The sequence below is a fragment of the Rhinolophus ferrumequinum genome, chromosome 25 (genome assembly GCF_004115265.2).
Source record: "Rhinolophus ferrumequinum isolate MPI-CBG mRhiFer1 chromosome 25, mRhiFer1_v1.p, whole genome shotgun sequence".
Lineage (NCBI taxonomy): Eukaryota > Metazoa > Chordata > Mammalia > Chiroptera > Rhinolophidae > Rhinolophus > Rhinolophus ferrumequinum.
Window position 1 is genome coordinate 21,000,689 of NC_046308.1, and position 20,275 is coordinate 21,020,963.

A 20,275-nucleotide genomic window follows, 5' to 3' on the forward strand; every position below is an offset into this window, starting at 1 on the left:
GTCAAGTCGTCATGGAAAGACTGAGGGGAGTCCCAGCAGGTCTGTTGATCTTGGGGTGCAGAGCTCAGGATGGGTGTTCCCTGGCCTGGACCAACTCTTCCCAATGTTACTCGCTTTCTACTCAGTTACAGAACCGGGCAGCAGGGGCTCCTCTGTCTCTCTCTCCTCACATGCCACAGTGCGCTGTCGTGGGATAGATTTGAAGAAGAGGCAGACAACATCCCAGGTCCTGGATCCATCAACAACCCCCTCCCTGGCCCCTGCTTTCTCACACTCCTTCTCCTGCCTGATTTCCATCTGAAGATTGTGAACTGAGAACCATCCTGGGGAGATGGGGGCAGCTACATGCGCTGGAAAGTACCTTTCATCAAATGGCCCTCCATCTGTCTCAGGTCAGTGGGGTCGTCCGTGCTTATATCAAAACAGGTGGCAAATACTCCATTTCCCAAGGAGATACCTAAGCCACCTGAATAGGATGGCAGAGCTGTCAGCACTGGAGATGAGACTTTCCCACTCATCCACTCAGGGACACACAGGGTCAAGGCTGAAGGAGCTAAGAGATAAAACACCCTTTTAGGAGAGACAGCAGGTGCTCTGGTTGTCACCCTATTCCCTACTGGGCTGGCGCTTCTCCTCACTCTAAAAACCATGAAAGGGAACTCAGGGGACACTCACAGAAGTCAGACAGGCACCTTGCATATTGGGAGCATGATGTTCAGAAACTGGAGAAATCTAAAAGCAGGGAGGGCCTACGAACAAGAAATGATCAGAGTGAGGCGGGGACTGACTGCATTGACAGGTCTCTCTACTGGGCAACCTAGTGTGGGGCCAGAGGGCTGTACGTTTACACTGGGCCTGATGTGGGCCCCGTGGGGAAGGCTCACCTAGAAATGCTATAAATCCTGCTCAAGAGAACATCCTTAGGGTTGTTGTTTTTAATTTTATTATTATTATTATTAATAACCTCAACAGGGAGGTCCCTTTGTATGAATGCACTGCAATCAGTTTATCCATAAAACTGACCCTGGAAATTTGCGTCCTTTCCAGTCATTGGGCTGCTGTTCATTGAATGCTTAGTAATTATCATCAACCAATACAACCACTGCTGCAGTGAACAAGCTGGAAGGAGTCCTGGATGCACGTGGACAAGGGCCTATGCACCAGCAGTGTGTGCAGACGGCCTCCCTATTTCTCAATATCCAGGTACTTTCTGTCACCTGATAAACTCTCAACCCCTGGAGTTTGCCATCGCCTGCTGCCCTGCTGGCCTAGTGACATATAATCAGAGGACACATGAGTTCCTCTGGACAACAAGTTAAAGAGCCAGTGCTCACCCTGCCCCCTCACCTTTCTTTCTGCCACCCTGACAGCATATTCAAGGAGGGCTCCGGTATGCACACGAGCATGGAGGTGAAAATGAGCGTGTGGAGGCTGGAGGTGGTGAAAGCAGCTACAACGGGACGCTGGGACTGTGATGATCCTTATCACATGGATGAAAGCTCCCACGTGGGAATCCTCATCACAAGACTCCAAGACAAGATGCCCATAGAGCAGGAAATAGCCTGGATTCACAGGGGGCATCTCTTTAGATGGGACCACACAGAGGAGGGACCTCAAGGCAGCAGAGGAAACGTCACTGAGGAGGGCTGAGATCATGGAGACCAAGGCACCCCCACACTGAGAAGATGCCTCATGGGGTGTGTCTGGGGCCTCCAGGCCCAAATTGTATGGTGAGTGTGCAGTTGCAGCCAAAGTGCCTTGAACAGGCAAAGGGATAGAGATTACAGACCCTGAGGGAGGGAAGTCCAGGTCCCACAGGCAGAGGGGCATCCAGGATCGGCTGACCTGCTGCCTGAGGTTGGAGAATCCACAATGGGTGGTAGAGGCAGGAGGTTCACACATCACTGTGCCCCAGGCCATCAGGTCAGCCGTGAAGGTAAGGTTCCCACACATCTGCTGCACTGGGGCTGCTTAAAGATGGCAGAGGAGGACTCTTTAGCCATTGTCTGCTCATAGAAACAGCAATCTGAACAACTATCCAAATAGGAAAATGCCTTTGTAATAACTAAGGATTCCAGGTGAGTGACCAGCGCCTGGGTGGAGCGCAGAAATAAGACAAGGCACATTGAAGAGTGCAGGAAGGACAGTTTCACATGCACCCCCCACCCTCCCCAAATCCAGGCAGCCCAGCGCTGAGAGACACGACTCCCACTGGGGAGGTGCAGTGGCCTGAGCACCCGATGTCACTGTGGACCCCATCACCAAGCCCGTTCCAGTCCCGGGGCGACTCCAGCAGTCCAGGCTCCTGTTCCCAGGCAGCTGACATGATGCCAGGGTCCTGCCCAGCCCTGTATACCTTGACCTCAGGTGGGCCCTTGTTACCCGTGCACATAGCCAGCCCCACAACCAGGCTGCCTCGCGTGAAGCCAGGCCCCCAGGACCTGGACTCTAGACCGCTGTCCATAGCTGGCCCCAGTGTCAGGTGGCTGCATGGACCCCGGTGCCAGGAGAGCTCTTTTGACTCAGAATCCCACCTGCCCCAGAACTAAGCTGAGTGTTGTGGCCCTCGGCTCCAGGAGGGCTTCCACGGACCCAAAGGAACAGCCCATCCAAGCAACACACTGACCCACGTGGACTCAGCCTCCAGACTGGCTCCCTTAGACACAGGTTCCTGGCGTGTCCCGGTACAAGGCTGGAATCAAGGACCCTGCCGCCTACTAGAGTCACTCAATACAGGCTCCCAGTCTGTCCCAGCACCAGATTGCCTCCATGGACCTGTCCTCCAGACCAGCTCCTGAAAACTCAGGTTTGCAGCCTGTTCGGCACCAGGGCAGTCCTTGAATACCCAAATACCAGGACCAAACACTTAAGAACATATAAGATCATCATTTGTCAACAACACGTTAAATATACAGCACATAGTAGATTACATGATCAATGAATTTTCAATACTCAATGTATCCACCCCCAAATCGTACAGGGATTCTTGTGGAACAACTTTTGAAGAATGGTGATGGGGTTTGCAAGCTCTCTGTCCATAGAGGTATGATTCTAAAAAGGAAGAAATGATGAAGGAAGCAAGTAAATAGAGGGCTAATAAATTATCTGCCAGTCTGAACTTTATTTTAACACAATATGGCATAAATGTGAGCTACAGAGCTGCAAATCTTAGGATCCATTGTGCTTCCTTTCACCCGTCATTAGTGCAACAAATAAGCTATCTAAAAAGGGGGAAATTAAAGCACAAATAAATTTGTGTGAGAATGTTAAGAACCTGTTTCAATGCACAAGAGTTGGGGCACTAAAACGTATGCATATTCTAACTCATATGAAATGAAGTATCATCATCTGTGGGGGCACTAAGATCTGAATTTGTCATTTCTGTAGGTTTTTGGACCAACCATATAAGGGGACTTCTTCTGAGAGTGAGACACTAAATGCATCGTGTACAGTGTATCAGAATTACAGCATCTAAGAACCAGACTATGGATGTATGAAAAGAGACAGTGACCTGCAGAGACCATCTGTGATCTCAGGGACTTGGGACATGGGGTGGTGTGTGCTCTGTGACCAGCAGGAGGCGCTGTGGGACTGAACTGTGGTACCTAAAGAGCTGCTCAGTGAGGACCATTCACTCAAAGGAGCCCAGGCCTGAGGGCTCACTCACGGGGACTCAGCATCTGTGTCCTCTCATGCCTGGCAGAGTCCCCTGAGCAGCGACCTTTGTGTGGTCTCAGCAGGTGCTTCCTCCCAGGGCTCTCCCAGCAGTGAAGCCAACCTCCACCCTCCTCAGTCTGGGGTGTGAGCTGAGCTCCAGCACCAGGGCTCAGGGAGGGGCTGGGCAGGCACTGGATGGACACACATTTGCATGGACAGCCCCTCCTCTGGCAGAGGGTGGAGAAGAAAAGGAGGCCTGGGGCAGCCCAGCCCCACTGTGGGCTCAGGGGCTGTGTGCACCATGGCCTGGACTCCTGTCCTCCTCGTGCTCCTCTCTCACTGCACAGGTGGGGACATGCATAGGGAAGTCACTACCCTTGTTTTGTCTCTTCTCGCTCATGAACCTTTACCCTGGTCCCTGCCCCATCTCCCATTTGTGTCTGTGTTTGCAGGTTCCTTCTCCCAGCCTGTGCTGACTCAGCCGCCCTCCCTCTCTGCATCTCCGGGAACAACAGCCAGACTCACCTGCACCCTGAGAAGTGACATCAGTGTTGGTGGTAAAAATATGTACTGGTATCAGCAGAAAGCAGGGAGCCCTCCCCGCTTGTTCCTGTACTACTACTCAGACTCAGACAAGAAGCTGGGACCTGGGGTCCCCAGCAGAGTCTCTGGATCCAAAGACACCTCAGCCAACGCAGCGTATTTGCTCATCTCTGGGCTGCAGCCTGAGGACGAGGCTGACTATTACTGTGCTGTATATCACAGTGGTACTGGGCACAGTGACACACACAGATGGAGAAGTGGGACTAAAACCTCAAACCCCTCGGAGTCTTGTTTCATGAAAGTTTAACATTTTAAAATAAATTGCATATATGCAAAACTATTCTTGGAAGTACCTTCTTGTTTATAATGGGTCTAGTGTCATTTTTTTCATTCCATGTATCTGAGGTCAGAAAAATGGAAACAAAACTAAAAACAAAGTATTGGTAATGATGACACTGCAATATTCAGATGTAATAAAACCAGAGCTTTGGAGCTGCCCCTTTTCACTTGAGATAAGGAAATACTCTCCTAGCTTTCCTTCTTCATCAGATCCTGGGGGACAATCCCAGGTGCTGGACTGTCCTCCACAGCATGGACTCTGCTCTCCCAGGGGTCAGAGCTGAGACCTTCCTGTCCCTCCCTCCCAGGTTCCTGAGCTCAGGGCTGTCCAAGCAGACCTGTGTCCCAGGGATGAAGCACTGAGAGGTGAGATGCTGGGTGGGGACATAGGCGCTGGAGGAATTCCAGGGACAGAGCTGGCCTGGGGCCCGCACTGGTACCTGTCTCCTAGTTGTGATGGCCAGGAGAGGGTAGTTAGGTGAGCAGAAGTAAGCATTTGTGGCCTGAAGGCAGGACACCTCTATGAGGGACATGAGAGGGTGGGGGACACGCCACACTTGCTGGGAAAATGCTGAGGCTACTCAATGGAAGGGGATGAAGTAGGTCCATGGATGAGCTACTCTTACAGCTGACCCCACTCAGGACCACGGGGACGCCTGTGAGTGGGTTTTCCTTTGACCACAGGCACTGACTGTGTCCAGTCTCCTCGCAGACCCCACTGGAGCTTTCCAACAATCTGGGGGGGGGCACTGTGGAACATTAGGAGAAGGAAATCTTCAATATGTGCCAGTGTCACTCACAGTGTGAAGCTGTTGGTGAGCCCATATTCAAAGTCACCTACTCCTGCACAGGGAGCAACAGGCACACTGGTGGTTGCCATGGCAATGGTATCAAGGGCTTCCAGGCAGACCCCTTGGTGACTTAGGACAGTGGAGCCCTTGGTGACTTAGGACAATGGTACCAAGGGCTCCCAGGCAGAGCCCCCACCTTTGTGACTGAGGACAACAGTGAGGGACACCAGGAGTTTGAGCCTGACTCACTCATTCCAGTTTTGTTACCAGATCCTCTTTGACCACCTCTGGGCTCCAGCCTGAGGACGAGGCTGATGATCACTGTTGGAGAGCTGAACACAACCCCAATACCACAAAGAGCGGTTCATGAGGACATGTGATAAAATCTGCCCTTCACTTCACGGTCTGTGCTGTCCACTCCATGCCTATAACCAACACTTACTCAGGCTTCGCCTTCTTCTGTCACTTCTGCTTCTAAAACCAGAGGGCTTCATGCTGTCAACTCTATCTTTATAGGTCCAATGAGAGTATCTCCTTTTGTAGACACTGATTTCTCAATGCAAACAGAATTCCGTTGTTTCTAAAGCAAAATAGTCTCCAGTGTTGCTGGTTGGGAATGAGAATGGAAGTGCACAGTGTGACACGGCAGAACCGTGGGCCCTCAGTCCAGCCCCCTGTATGTCAGTGGTATCAGCCTGGATTTACTGGTAATTCCCTGAGCTCTGAAACCGTAGAGATCAGGGTTTCTGTCTTCCATCTGATATTAGAGCTTTGGGGAGCTCCTGAATTCCCAGATACTGAGCAATAACTCCCCACTGAGTAGATGGTTCTCAGAACATCCTGTGCTCATGGCCCCAGTTACCCCACGACTTCCAGTGCCTTTCCCTCTCTCACACTTAGGTTTGGAGGATGATGGGTAAATCAGAGTTGTTTGCGACCCAGACCCTATAAAATCAAGTCCATCATTAGACTGAAACCAATTCCTCTGTCTTATATCACTATTTGTAGTGACAGATATGAATTAAATAGACTGAAATGTCTGACAAATACCAGACTCGCAAGAAAATAAAACCCGTCAGGCTGACAATGGAAGGTCTATGAGAACGCAAAGCAGTGAGCAAGAGCAGAGACAATTTTCCTGACGACGCTGTGTTCTTGTTGGAAACACAGGCATCAAAAGCCACAGCCATGGGGGCTGGGGACCACAGGAGACACTTAGCAACAGCAGGGACTGTAGTGATTACAACAACACAGTAAGTCAACTTGTAAGAGTGACCCAGGTACAATTATTACCAGGTAAGAACAAACGTGCTGCTCTGGGGAACATGAAGCCTTGAACTTGGTTCCCAGGAGTCACGTGAGCACTGGCTCTGACTCACACTCTGGCTTCATATTTCCTTCTCCATCCTTAAGGAGTCATGGTCTAGGACTGATGTCCAGAAAGTGACAGATGGACAGTCACACAGCAGGAACTGATTTGTATAGAGACTTGACCAAGTAGGTTAGAATAAGGGACACTTGGAGAGGAGGGTCACGATTGCATCAACGTGGCCTAAAGAAGCAGAATTATGGGGGCATGTCCAGCATTGCCAGGACTCCTCTGCTTCAACTTCCACAGTCATTGGACAGGAGATTCCATTAGGAGGCCAATGAAAGTTTCCTGAGGATACATTTGCAATTTTTCCTCCTGGCATGTGGCCACAGGTGTCATCCCATTGTTTCCACAGTGGTGACTGTGGTGATTCAGGAATCCCTGGTATTCATAGTGTGTCTGGGGCTCTGTGTTTAAAAAGAGAAATAAGAAAAAATGTGTAATATATTATATTCCCAATTTTATATATATATATCCCTTCTTGAACACAATCCAATGCAGAAGGCATCATAAGAGAGTTCAAACAAACATGCATGGCACTTTTCAAAGACTTAAAATAGAAGACGTGTAGCCCACACTTATTTTCTTCTTCTTCAAAAATCATGGCATCCAAGCCAACAGGAACAGGATCAGATTTGAAAGTCACAGGTCTGTTTCCTCCATGGACATAGATGCCAACATTCCTCAGCGTGTTAGCCGGTGGAATCATCTAGATGGAGTAAGTTTCCCTTGACCACTAGGGAGGATCCCGGCTGAGACCAGGGTACCGGGAAGTTACTGTGGAGGGTCCACCCAAGACCTTCACACACTAATAGAATCCCAGAACCGCCCCCTACTTCAGGGGTTTCAGGCACGCTGATCAGCGATCTGGTTTCCAGGTCCTCCTGGCAGAAAAGGGAGACATAGCGGGACCACCTGTTGGAGTGTCAGTGATTCAATGGAAAGCTGAGCCTCCATCCCATCAGAAACTCAACAAGCCTGAATCAGCAGGGCTGGGACGGGTCACCACCCCAGTCCTCCTGTCCATGGGGCAGGCAGCACAGTGAGGAGCTGAACTTGAACTCCTTCCCTCAGCGATGAGACAATGAGGTGGTACAAGGCACATCTATTCATAGTCTGCTCTCCTGCGCCCCCTGCAGGTGAATGTGGGAACCAGTCAGAGCGGAGCCTTGACCTCCACCTAGAATTAACAGCATTGAGTAAGGATGGGAGGAAGGGGAAGGCAGGGGCTGCTGTTGCCTCCTCCCCTCCCAGGTGTCAGTGAGGCCAAAGGGGCCCAGGAGGGATGTGAGCACTCACCCCACTACAGCCAGGCAGCTCTCCTGCGTCCTGTGCTTCCCTCCCTGAGGTCCGCAGGGACCAGCAGCGGGCGTGCCTCACAGCCCACTAGACGGGAATCAGCTGCTGACAGTCAGTGCACCAGCCTCCGCAGGAGGGCGTGAGCAACACTGAGCAGTGGGAGTCAGTGCTCAGCCTTTGCTGGGGCTGGACATACACCCCTGACCTGTGGCTGCAGCTCAACAGGAGAGTGACCTGGTTAAAGAAAGGGTAAAAGTGACCCAGTAATGTAATTCTCCAGAAGTCCAGTTCTGTGACAATATGGCGCTTGTCATATCAAGAACCAGGAAAATCTAAACATGTAAAGAGTATCTATTGACAGCGATACTGAGATAACTCAGATGACGAAATACGTGACAGATCTTGTAGGCAACAGTCATAAAGTCCATTTGCAAACAACTAAAGACACTCTTGGAAGAAAAGAAAAAAGAGAGAAACTCACCCTTTAGGCAGGGAGCTGAGGAGGAGAAAAAGGGACATCCCAGTGACCAGCACCCGGATCGAATTAGAAGTCATATAAAGAAACCAAATGGAAATGTAGAAGTGAAAACTACAATAAATAGAATTTAAAAAGAAACCTCACTGGAGAGATCTAGAATACATAATGCTCAGTTACTATTTTTTTTTTTGCTTCTTATATGTTTATAGATTCATTCAGTGTTGAAATACATAAAGGTCTCCATTCCTTCTGCATAGTTGCCACCTCCATGAACATTCTCTTGAGTGCGTCACCAGGGGGCGCTGTGGATCTTCTCAGAGCTGCAAGGCCTGGAACCAACTCCGATGGTTCTAATTGAATGAGCCCCGTTCCCACGCTCAGGCCTGAGTTAGAGGTGACAGCAGTTATTTCTTCTCAAGGGACAGACTCAGAGCTCACAACCACCACAGCCTCCTCCTGAGAGTGAAGCTACAAACTGGGCTGAGGACGCAGAATACGACGGTACTCTGGGCTCATATTTGCATAATGCCCCCCAAACACACCCTTTATCCAGGGAGCTGAGGAGGAGATAAAGGGACAGCAGAGACCAGCACCAGCGTGAGGCCAGGGGACATTGGACACTGGAAAGTCTTCACCATGACCTGGACTCCTCTCCTCTCGTCCCCCTCCTCACTCACTGCCCAAGTTCACGGCATTTCAGAGACCAGCCTGTGGAGGGATCCCTTTGTCTTTATTCTTCATTCCTGACATGTGTCTGTTTTCATTTCAGGGTCCAGTTCTCAGGCTGTGGTGACTCAGGAGCCCTCACTGACCGTGTCCCCTCACAATCACCTGGGACAGTCACACTCACCTGTGGTTCCAGCACTGGACTGGTCACCAATGGTCACTGTCTACCCTGGTTCCAGCAGAAATCTGGCCAAATCCCCAGGGCATTGATTTATGGTACAAGCAATAAACTCTCCTGGACCCCCGCCCGGTTCTCAGGCTTCATCCTTGGGTCAAAACTTTCTTGACCCTCTCGGGGGCCCAGCCCGAGGACGAGGCTGAGTACTACTGCTGGCCACTCTGTAGTGGTGCTGGACACAGTTACAGAACCAGAGGAGGTACCAAGACACAACCTGCCCTTGGAAAAGCTTGGGCACAAATATGGTCATGTGACATGAGATCACACATCCAGATATCTGAGTGCTTAGGGCAGCTGAAATGTTGACCATCCAAAGATAGAAGGTAGAGGGAAGGGTCTGAATTGATTCCCATTCCTGTTTGAGTTCTAATGCAGAGGAAGTAAATGAATAATTTGCGAAGAAGCGGTCCAGGAACAGCAGAATCCAATTGTTTCATATTCCAGAAGGAGCAGTACCAGCTGGATGACATTCAGGGCTGAGGGCAAACGCATTTCCTCCAGAAAGAAACGGCCACCGATGTCATACTTTATTAAGAACAAAGGGAAGGATCCTTCCTTTTGAATATTATTAAATTTAACTTTAGGTTGCATTTAAAGCAATGCAAACATACTATATGCAATTATTTTTAACTATGAAATATACATAACATTTTTTCAAAACGAGTTTTTCCCACATGATAAATATATTTCTGAATTTTAGTGCATTTTTTGCATGTTTGCTCTCAATATGCCACAACTATGATCATATTTTTCTCATATTTTTATGTTTCATTCACTGCTATTGAAGAAAGACATATTGAAGAAAGACTAAAAAGTAGAAGAAATGTTTCAGTGACTAATGAATATAATAATGATTGTTAAGTACTGGTGCAAAATTATACTTCCTCACTACTTGTGATTATTTACTAGTGTCACTATCAGTAAGACATTGCAGTCATCTTGTTATTACCACACTTCTGGTCATTTCTGTGGATCTTTTGAGGTCTGGGCAGAAGCCCACCCTTCTAAATGTGAAGCCTAGAATACACTGTTCCTGATGTAAAAGGTCCCGGATAAGGAAATGAGAAGTTCGTTGCTGCACATCCATGTTGAGCAGAGAAGACTGAGATGTGGGGAACAATTGACCTGCAAATACACCAGAGTCTTGGAGCCCGTGTTGGAGCAGCACGCCTCACCTCAGTTGTGTGCAGGAGGCACGTGGGGTGTTGTTATCTAAATGGATCCTGACTCAGTGGGTCTGGAGAGGAGCGTGAGGTTCTGCATTGTCAATAAACTTCCAACTGCTCTGAAATCCACATACATGTTTTAATATTAACAAGCCCATAAGAACAGTCAGCAATAAGGGGAATCCTTGACAGACAAGAATCTAAGAGAAATTTCTGGCAGAGGAATGATAAGTTTTGATTAAGGGAAAAACATCATTCTATGCCCAGAACCAACCAGAGGACAGAAGCAAAGGTGGGAGTGGACTCTCCTTTCTCTAAAGAACAAGTCACCCCCACCCCAGTCTGCTGCCCACTGGGACACTCGCCCATCTGCTGTTGGCTTCTCTCCAGGGCTTTTCTAAAGAGCACAGCATCCTCCCCACCCCTCACCCTCTCTGATTCATGACTTTCCTTCCCAAATCCTACTTTCTCTCCATTTCTTGCTGCAACCTTTTGCCCTGTGACCTCCTAGTTCATCATCAAGTTCCTTCCATGAGAAAGGTCATGGACAGGTTCCCAGACCTTCCGTGGATCTGACACTCACTTCCTCTTTCTCTCTGTGAATCCCGCTAACTCCTTAGTTCCTAAGAGCCTCAAGTGGACCCATTGTCCTGTTTTACCCTACTAGTGCCTCCCCGTCTAATCCAGGTTTCTCCTATTTCTACTGGCTCCAGTGACCTGCTCTGCATGCTCATCCATCCTCTCAAACACTAACTGATCCTCCGTCCTGCCCGTCAAGGAGGAATCAGGCAGGGAGAGAAAACCTGGCTTCCTGGGGCCCCTGGGAGGGAGTTCATGGCCGAACTGTGTCTGCTCTCAGCTCTTGTACGTTCTATTGTATGTACATGAGGCATCTGTGGGGCTCTCAGCTGGGACACCAGCTGTCCCCTGGTCTCTGCTCAGTGCTCACTCGGCCCTGGCACTGGGTCCTCTCTGGGACACGAAAGCCTCAGGCCAGACCCAGCCCAGGAACACCCCTCACAGAAATGACGGGTGACAATGGGGTGGGGAGGGGCATTCAGGGTCCAAGGAGGTTGGCCCGGAGAAGGAGCAAATTTGCATAAAGAGCCTTTAGTCCTGGTTTGAGGGGATAAGAGCCCTGCAGCCCGTCAGCCTCAGCAGAGCTCCGGGGTGTCTGCACCATGGCCTGGACGCCACGCTTCCTCCTCACCCTCCTGCTTCACTGCACAGGTCAGGGCGTGCTCGGCATCCTGCCTCCCCAGCTCACGGAGACCCCCTCCCACCACATGTCGGAAATGTCCTTCCCTCTTGTCCTTCCTCCAGGACATAATGGGTGTCTGTGTTTCAGGGTCCCTCTCCCAGCCTGTGCTGACCCAGCAGCCCTCTGCATCTGCCTCCCCGGGAGCCTCGGCCAAGCTCACCTGCACCCTGAGCAGCGGCTACAGTGGCTACAGTGTGGACTGGTACCAGCAGGGCCCAGGGAAGGGCCCCCGGTTCCTGATGCGAGTGGGCCCCAGTGGTGTTGTTGGATCCAAGGGGGACGGGGTCCCCGATCGCTTCTCAGGCTCAGGCTCTGGTCTGGATCGGTACCTGACCATCCAGAACACCCAGGCAGAGGACGAGGCTGACTACTACTGTGGGGTGAACCATGGCAGTGGGAGCAGCTACGTGTAACCCACAGTGACACAGGCAGAGGAGAAGTGAGACAGAAACCTCCACTGACGTGCCCGGCCCCCACAGCCCTGCCATCGGCCTGGCTCACGGTGCAGAGGTATTCTCCTCACCCTGCCAAGCGAATGTCCACCTTTCCCAATAGTTTGGTGACCGAGCACCTGTGTGTGAGGAGGGTCTGCTTTTGTACCACCTACTGGTCTTGGTCCACAGAGAGTGTTCTCCTGGGTGTATAATGTTTGCTCAGCTAATTCTTGAAAACGAGAGTTTGTACTGCACATGTTTGTCACCGACTCCTGATGGGGTTATTTTGCAGGGTAGAGCCATTGATGGGGGCACTCACAGCACATTCACCAGCATGAGTTCCTCTCTATCCTCCATCCTTATTCAATATTTGTGAGCCGCCCACCAACCCAAGACCCTGAATATGTCTCTGAAGATACACGACCTTGACCCTGATCCACAGGGTCACATGTGCACACGTGATCACCTGGACTTTCCCCACTTCTCGTGCTTCTATGTGCATAAGGAGGTGACTCCGCTCTGAGTGACTGTCATGGCCCCAGGCGGAGAAGTGCCACCAGGAAGGACTGAGGATGGAGAGATGACAAGGAGAGGCCTGTGGGGCTTGTCAGAGGCCCAGTTCAGGCTCCGCCGTCTGCAGGACTCGAACTTGGGTGCCTCATTCACCGCTCCCAGGAGGCCCCGATGTTATAGAAAACCCACCCGGTGTTTGTGCTGTGACATAGACGAGTGTGTTACAGTTAATGTCTACATTAGCCATCCGTCATTTCTGGACAAAGAATTGAGGGTCTTGTAGAAATCTGTGTGTCTCTAAAAACTGCATTTGGAGAATTACATCATTAGTGAGATTTGACCCATCCGGCAATTCCAGTCTGAGTGTTTGATTCTCAGGCTTAATCAGATGAGGCTGACGGCCTTATTTAAAACCATGTAACCAGAGGGAAGACTACGTTCTCTCTAATCCTAATTTTCAAGTGAAATCATTAGGAAGAGTCCCCCAGGCTCTGTAGTGAGTCACGTTTCCAAGGTTATCATAATTAAGGAAGACCTGGAATTCAAAGGCTGCGGAATATCCATGTATCTGCCTCTATCCTGGGTCTGTGTCTCCATGTAAGAACCATGCTCTCTGCAAACCGAGTGGAAAGATGAAATGTTTAAAGATCCAGTAATAACACAATTTACGATTACTGTTAATGAGACTGTAAATCAGTGCAGACAGTCAGAAAGGAAATGTGATTTGAATAACATTTTTACCTTTTGATCAGCATTGCTACTACTGTGTTTCCCCGAAAATAAGACCTAACCGGAAAATAAGCCCTAGCATGATTTTTCAGGATGTTCATAATATAAAAGAAGCCCTGCCTCATTTCCCTGAAAATAAGACTGGGGCTTATATTAACTTTTGCTCCAAAGGAAGTATTAGGGCTTATTTTATATTACGAAAATCCTGAAAAATCATGCTACGGCATATTTTCCACTTAGGTCTTATTTTCGGGGAAACACTGTATTAGATTTTGCTTAGAAAAATGACCACACAGTGGTCCGTTACAGGTTTCAAGATTTTCTTGTAAATTGTAGAAAAGAAAATGGAAATTCCACTATCTCCCAATGGTCAGACTCCTCCAGCAGGTGATGTGTGAGCGTGGACCTGGGCAGAGGGTCAGCGGTGTGGAGCAGGAGGGTCAAAGGGAAAGGGACACTGTGGTCCAGGTTAATGCCCCTTTTATAGGTGGGACCTGCTTGTGCTCTTGTACAGTCTCAATGGAGAGAGGCGAGGCAGGAGGCCGGGAAGAAACGATGGCCACACCCACAGAGACCGTGAATGGGGTGGTTAATATTCTACTTACTGTTGACAAAGAGAGAATCTAAGGGAGATTTTAAAGCAGAGAGATGCCTGGATCAGCTCCCTGTATCTGAAACATCCCTCTGATTATGGTGTAACGAGTGAAGTCACGTTAGGGCAAGCTGGGACAGAATAGAGACCGAGGGACTCTGCATGGCCAGGTGAGCAGGGACGGGCACCTGCCCCAGGCACCTGGAACGGGGCAGGGAGGGCTGCAGTCAGAGGGGAGGCTGTGGACAGAGCAGGGAACGTCCAATGTCCACGTCCTGTGGGGGGAGAAGGGCTCCCAGCCATCAGGAGTGGCTCCAGATCCCCAGGGTGAGTAAGAGGTTGGAGTCGCCAGCCAAGAGAGCGCATTTCTGTGTGATTGTCGCTCCATTCACTGTGACTCTGTTCTCTGTGTGTTTCTGCGGCTAAAATTAGAGCTACTGACGACCAGTGATTAATTGGTTTGTTGTTCATTTATATTTGCCTACCGGGAAAACTTGTGAAGAGAGAATAATGGGTTTTCAGCTCTGTGTTCTCAGAGGAGACGGTCCTGTGCTGGGGGAAGTGGGTGATGGCAGCCAATGACTGATTCTCCGTGACGTTACGTGCCTGTCAGTTGTTTTTCTTCTGTGATATGGCTGCCTGTGAGGAACATAGCAGCAAGCGTTAAGATGCATCGCTCTGTCTTCACCTTGTCAATTAGTGAGGTAACTACATTAGCAAAAAAAAAAAAAAAAAAGAAGAAAAATAAAACAAATCAATTGTGGTGGGAGTAATTGAAAGCCATTGCTTTAATGCATATGAGTGTGTAAACACTAAAATGAACACTCTGCATTGTATATAATGGAAGAAAGAATATGACGTTTGCAGTATCTTCTCTGTCGCTGCCAACATCTTAATTTGTGATTTTTGTACGTTTGGAAATCCCATAGAACAAGACCCTTCTGAGAGATAACAACACTACAATAATCATGGACAGCACTGTGGGGTCACGATATTTGGGAACCAGACAACGGGTGTGTGAATGGAGACCGTGATCTGGTGAGGGGCACAAAGAAGCGGGGCTCTCAGGGCTTTGGGCCATGGGGAGCTGTGTGCCCTGTGACCAGCAGGGGGCGCTGTGGGACTGTGCTGCGGTCCCTACACAGCTGCTCAGAGAGGACCATTCACTCAAAGGCCCCTGGGCCTGGGGGCTGGGCCCTGAGCTCCCTGATGAGGACTCAAGAGCTGTGACCTTTCTGGCCTAGAAAAGTCCCCTGGGAAGGGACCTTCCTGTTGTCTCAGCAGGTGCTTCCCCCCAGGGCTCTCCCAGGGGTGAAGCCAACCTCCATCCTCCTCAGTCTGGGGTGTGAGCTGAGCTCCAGCACCAGGGCTCAGGGAGGGGCTGGGCAGGCACTGGATGGACACACATTTGCATGGACAGCCCCTCCTCTGGCAGAGGGTGGAGAAGAAAAGGAGGCCTGGGGCAGCCCAGCCCCACTGTGGGCTCAGGGGCTGTGTGCACCATGGCCTGGACTCCTGTCCTCCTCGTGCTCCTCTCTCACTGCGCAGGTGGGGACAGGTTTCAGGGACTAGGCAGCCCTCTGGCCTGTGTCTCTCTTCTGTCTCGGTCCCTGAGAAATTTTACCCTGGTGTCTCCCCATCTGCCATTCTGTCTGTGTTTGCAGGTTCCCTCTCCCAGCCTGTGCTGACTCAGCTGCCCTCCCTCTCTGCATCTCTGGGAGCATCAGCCAGACTCACCTGTACCCTGAGCAGTGGTATTAAGGTGGGCAGCTATACCATATTCTGGAATCAGCGGAAGCCAAGGGTCCTCCCAGGTGTCTCCTGGGGATTAAATCAGACTCAGATAAGCACCAGGGCTCCTGGGTTCCCGGCCACTTCTCCGGATGCAAAGATGCCTCCACCAACGCAGGGCTTCTGCTCATCTCTGGGCTGCTGCCTGAGGAGGAGGCTGACTGTTACTGTGTGATCTGGCTTAATATTGCTGTCACAGTGACACACACTGAGTTGGGGAAGTGGGACAAAATCCTCAGCTTACTTATGGCACTGGGCTATGACTCTCCTACCATTTAAAATAACTTGAATGTACACTAATTGTACTTGGATATAGCTTCTGGATCTCTATGTCCTTTCATCCAGTTTCTTATTTAATAGCTCTGAACTCTCTGGAAAAGTAAAACAATAACAAAAAACTCATGATGGAATGAAAAATTTGCCTGGTGATCCAAGTTTTAAACATTAGAGCCTCTTAGGAGGCTGTCTATTTTTCTCTTTAAAAAGGCAATTCAACCTCCCCTAGGTTTTTTTGTTCAGAGCTCAGGACAATCCCATCCACTGGACCATCCCCTACAGCATGGACTCTGCTCTCCCAGGGGTCAGAGTAGAGACCTTCCTGTCCCTCCCAGGCTCCTGAGCTCAGGACTGGCCGAGGAGCCATGTGTCCCAGGAACAAGGCACTGAGATGTGAGATGCTGGTTGAGGACACAGGCCCAGGAGGAATCCCAGGCACAGACCTGGCATGGAAAACTCACTGGGTACCTGAGCTTTCAGTTGTGAAGTCAGGAGAGGTGAGAGCTCTTCAAAGGGAAATTTGGGACGTGAGGCTAGGAAACTGCTTTAAGGGACATGAGGGGATGAAGGACGCTCCACAGTTGCTGGGAAAATGCTGACTCTGGTCCAGGGAAGGGGGTGCAGTGGGTCCATGGATGAGACGCTCTTACAGCTGACCCCACTCAGCACCATGGAGACTCCTGAGTGGGTTTCCTGAGCACACGGGCACTGACTGTGTCCCCCTCTCCTCTTAGCCCCTTGGAGCTTTCCAACAACCCAGAGTGTGTGGGGGGCTGTGGGACGTCAGGAGCAGGAACTCCCCAATACATCCCTGTGTCACTCCCGCTGTGAAGCTCTCGATGAGCTCAGATCCTAGGTCACCGAGTTCTTCACGGGGAGCAGTCAACACATTGGGGGTGACTACGACATTGGTCCCAAGGGCTCCCAGGTTGAGTCCCTACCTTTGTGACCTAGGGCAGCAGTGAGGAGCTTTCCAGGGGTTTGAGTCTGATTCTCCTGATCCATGTTTGTTACCAGAACCTCTCTGACTGCTGCTGGGCTCCAGCCCGAAGACGAGGCTAATGGTCACTGTCGCAGAGCTGAACACAACCCTAATGCCACAAAGAGCTTCTTTGCATTGGAGAATCAGATAATATTTGCCATCCACTCCTGTGTGACACATCTCTCCTCCCCTGTAACCAAGCTTTGGTCCCTGCCTGTAACCAACACTTGCTCAGGTTTTGGCTTCTAATGTCACCTGTGCTACTAAAACCAAAGGGCTCCGTGGTCTAAACTCTGTCTATCTTTACGAGGTCAATTAACATATTTACTTTTGGAGATTATTGATCTCTCAGTACAGAAATATTGACTTTGTTTCCAGAAGCAAAATGCCCCCACAGTTGCTGGTTTTGAATGACAGGAAGAGCAGAAGTGCACTGTGTGTGACCCGTGAGAACCACATGGCCCTGTGCCCTGCCCTCGAGGAAACTATCAGTAAAGCCTGGGCTCTGAAATCTTAAAGGTGCTAAGTTTCTTTCTATCCCGTGATTGTAGACCTTTTAGGAGCCCCTAAATTCCCAGGCCCTGGGCTATGATCTCCTCACTGAGCAGATCTGAAGAGACTCATTACTAGGGAAGATGTCCAAATGGCAGATAAACACGAGAAAAAATATTTCACATAATATGTCATCAGATTTTCACGTAGTATGCACTACAGATTAAACAATGAGATAGCACCAGGCTCCCACTAGAATGGCTCAAGCTCAGGACACTGACGACATTTGATGCTGTCCAGGCTGGGGGACAGCAGGGACCCTCATTCATGCTGCTGGGAATCAAATGCCACAGCCACTTTTGAAGACAATTTGGCAATTTCTTACAAGCTAAATATATGCGTATGATACAATATAGAAACCACCCTCATCGGTGTTTACTTTAATCAGTTACTTGCTTCGTCACAAGAGAAGGTACACAAATTTATAACTCTTTTATTCATGATTGGCAGAACTGAAAAGCAACAGACACGTCCTTCAACAGGTGAATGGATAAGCAAACACTGTACAAAGTGAATCAGTAATAAGAAGATATGAGTGATTAGGCAACAGACGGACGTGGAGGAACCTAACATGGACATTTCCAAGTGAAAGGAGCCAATAAAAATGCGGGAACTGTGAGGGGTGCAGGTGAGGTGGCAGGAGCCTTTGCTCCAGCTCCAGCCTTGTGTTGCCGTGTCTCCGCATCCACGAGAAGGCACCAGTGCTCCCCACTTCCTGAGCTGTAAGACCCCTCTCCCTGCCTCTTTCAGGTTTCTGGTGGCACCCTTTGGGTGCTCTCTCCTATGCTTTATTTTCCTCAGCTGGAGACCTGGCCCGGGAACAAGGAGGGTCTTGCACAGCCTCTGGAAAGTGGAAGATTTGCATAGAGACGTCCCACTCTCATGGTCAGAGTGACACATATGAAGGTTGAGGGCTTAGGCCTGGCCATGGGGCTCAGGAAGTAGAGTTTTGGGGCACCTCCCCCATGGCATTTATGGGGTGACAATAGTTAGTAAAGTTTCATAGGTTTCAAGTGTACAATTCTGTAATACATCATCTATACATCACATTGTGTGTTCACCACCCAGAGTCAGTTCTCCCTCCATCACCATATATTTGATCCCATTTACCCTCTTCTAGAGCCCCCCTCCCTCCTTACCCTGTGGTAACCACTAAACTATTTTGTCAGTGTCTATGAGGTTTTTTTTTCTTTGTTTGTTTGTCTTGTTTCTTTGTTGTTTTCAGGTGTATGTCACATATCAATGAAATCATATGGTTCTTGAGTTTTTCTGTCTGACTTACTTCACTTAACACAATAATCTCAAGATCCATCCTTGTTGTCGCAAATGTCACTATTCCATGTTTTCTTATGGCAAAATAATATTCCACTGTGTGTATATACCACATCTTCTTTATCCAATCATCTATCGAAGGACACTTTGGTTGTTTCCATGTCCTGGCCACCATAAATAAAGGTGCAATGAACATGGGAGCACATATATCTTTACAGATAAATGTTTTCAGAGGGTTTGGGGTATATACCCAGCAAGGGGGTTGCAGGGCCACATGGTAATTCTATTCTAATTTTGAGGTTGAAGGAGTATTTTTCAAGCATGGGATCCAGAGATGAATAAAGACAGGACAAGGTCTGCACTCTTGGAGTCCACGTTTCCGTATGGGTCCGAGAGAACAGACAGGAGCAACGGGTGCATGTGAAGCAAATTCAGAGGACAGAAGACGACCTCCGTGAGCAAATGAACTGCCAAGGGCACGGTACTTGTTTGAGTGTCTGCTCACTTTTCACGTAACTAGGAGACTTTAAGATCATAAGTATTCACAGGATACTAAATACCCAGCTCAAAATCCGTCCTTTGATCAATGTGATTTAATATTCAACTCCTCGACCCAATGTCCCCCTGAGGACCCTTGTGGAAAAACTCATGAAGGAAGAACGATGGGTTGGAAATCTCTGTGTGAAAGAAGACAGGATTCTGTACTAGGGACGTGGGTGATGTTAGCCACTAAATGATTGTCTGAGGACGTGTGTGCTGGTCTGAGCTTTCTTCTACTCATATATCATCCACAAACCTCACGGCTCCAAACATAGGATGCCTTGTTCCTCCTTCACTCCTTCAATCAGTACAACAGATTAACTAACAATTCCGAAGATTACAACACACATACATTTATGTGAGAGCAGCTGAAATCCATACTTCCGTGTGCAACACTTTGGGGACATTAAATGCACCTTCATGCTAAAGCACATACCAATGAAGGGAGGTGGTGTGTGGGTTGTTTCCATAGTCAGCGAGGGAGTAGGATCAGGGACGCAGAGGGTGGAAGTTAAACCAGAGCAGCTCTATTAATGATGGTTGTGGTGGGAGGATAGGGCTTGTAGATCTGTGGACTATTCTCTACAGTTTTTGTAACTTCAACACTATCGTATTTAATTCTCTATTACTGTTAGGTTGTTGTATGTCCTGCTGTATGTTCTGCCAGTAAAAGCCACTGAAATCGGCCCAAATGTGTGTTTTCACTGTGATCTCAAGATTAAGTCAGTCTTCTTCCAACAGACAGAAGAGGAGTTGGCTGGGAGAGTAAGAAGGGGCAGGGATC